Genomic DNA, 2447 nt, shown 5'->3' on the forward strand with positions numbered 1-2447 from the left:
GGATTTTCGATATGTGATATCGTGTAAGACCACGTCTGGGATGTTGGCATCAATTTGGTATTTACATGTTAGGCCATGTCTCAGACATTGGCATCGTATTTTATTTCGTGTAAGACCCTGTCTGTGACAGTGGCATTGATATTTGATTACATCTAAGACCACGTATGGGACGTTGGCATTGTACGATCTTTATGAGCTATCCATGTATCCTTATGATTCCGAATAGTTCAACAGGCATTCTAAGAAAATAAATGACTATGTAAATTTGTATCCGACTCAAGTACATTTGAATTGTATACTATGATTGAGAATGAAAGGTAAATATATGTACCTTCGTGAATAAATGATATAAGTATGAGTTGCTATGAGAACGAGTTATGATATGTATATGTGAATCATGTTCGAATGAAATATAAGAGATATATGGTTAAGTGAATGTATTTTACCTTAAATTATATGAATAAATTGATGTTATTTGTTAACTTTATTTGCATATGGCTTACTAAGCTTTCGAAAGCTTACTTTGTGCGTGTTTGTATTGTTTTATAGATATCGTAACTATTGGGAGCTCGGGGATTGTTGAGGATCATCACCACACTATCAACTCTATTTTGGTACATTTTGAAAGTGTAAATGTTAGATTATGGCATGACTGGGCTAGAAGTACTTTGATTATGTGTTGTGATGTATATATCTAGCCATTTGATTTGGCTTGGTTTTGGTTGTGTATATAAATGAATTTTTGGTATGAATTATGTGATGCAATATTATCTATGTGAAGTGTTTTGGTTGGCCAAGAGAGTTGGTCAATTTGGTAAGTTTTTGGAATGTACCTAGTATGAAATTTAGTAAGGTTTTGTTATGAGATTTGATTATATGATTAGAGATTATGAAATCATATGTTTTGGTATGATTTTGACTTATGGGATAACATGTTTTAGAATGTGATACAAGCATGAATTTGTTGTCAATGTTATGCCAATGTTATGGCATGAATGATGAATGTTTTGTGATTGAAATTGGTTGGAAATATGTTGTAAATGTGCTTGGTTTAATGCTTGTAGGTTTGACCCAAATTGAGTGGCAAATTGGCTTTTCCAATAGCCTATTTTTGTCCACACGGGCGTATGTCTCAACCGTTTGCAACAAACGGTCATATTGCACGGTCTTGTGTCCTCTAAGGTACCCTAAGATTTTAAGCCAGTGTTGAGCATGGCCAAGGCACATAGGCATGTGGCTAGCCGTGTGACCCAAGTCAGTTTTGACCACGACCAAGGTAGACGGGCATTTCTTGTGGCCGTGTGATTAAGTCAGTGTGTATGCCCTAATTTGACACGGTCTAGACCCAAGGGCGTGTCTATTGCCGTGTGAGGCACACAGCCTGGTCATACAGGCGTGTGACCTTTGTAACTTTGAAAAATGTTCAATTTACGAAAAATTGTATGAGCTTGGTTTAGTCCCGACCCCTTTCTAAAGTATGTTTAAGGTTTCGTAAACCTTATAAAGGGACTATTTGTGTATGAATTGCTATGATATGATGATGTATGATTTATGATTTTGAAATGTTCTAATTTGTCAAGTAATGCACTTATCCCTAGTTTGGCGACAGATAGAGGTTAGGAGTGTTACATTTAATTGGTACCAGAACTACAGTGTAGCTACACATGCCATATTTATGAACTGTGATAGTATGATGAATCTAGCTACACATGCCATATTTATGAACTGTGATAGTGTGATGAATCCTGATAATGAGAATTTGTTTTTATATAGCAAATGGATCTTGAACGAGCCATAGCTGATGATGTCGAGAGTAATGCGTCTGCTCCCGCGCAAGGGACAGCGCCATCCGACTCTAGACCAGCTAAAGTAGCCATGACGGAGAGGCCAGACAAGCATTCTATCAAATGATGAATGATTTGTTCAGTCAGTATATTAGAACTAATCTAGCTGTTCAACAACCCCCAACCCTGGTCAATCCTCTGCAAGTCCCTGCTATGCCATAAGTTAATTCAAATTAGTTGAATTGTCGTTGAATTCCAATGAATGTTTAAAGTGTGTCGTTTCACTTCTGAAAGATACGTCCTATCATTAGTGGAAAAATTTGATATCAATGGTTTTGAGGGAACGAGTTACTTGGGATTTCTTCCAAGCTAAATTCTGAAAGAAATACATCAGTCACAGATTTATCGACTAGAAACGTAAAGAGTTTCTTGAGCTTAAACAAGGCCGTATGTCTGTTACAGAATACGAGCGAGAATTTGTAAGACTGAGTCAGTATACTTGAGAATGTGTATCTGAGGCAATAATGTGCAAAAGATTTGAAGACAGTCTGAATGAAGATATTCATTTGTTAGTCGGGATTCTTGAGATTAAAGAATTTGTAATGCTTGTTGAACGAGCATGTAAAGCTGTAGAGCTTGGGAAAGAGAAAAGAAAAATTGATT

This window comes from Gossypium arboreum, chromosome 10 (assembly GCF_025698485.1).
Source record: "Gossypium arboreum isolate Shixiya-1 chromosome 10, ASM2569848v2, whole genome shotgun sequence".
Classification (NCBI taxonomy): domain Eukaryota; kingdom Viridiplantae; phylum Streptophyta; class Magnoliopsida; order Malvales; family Malvaceae; genus Gossypium; species Gossypium arboreum.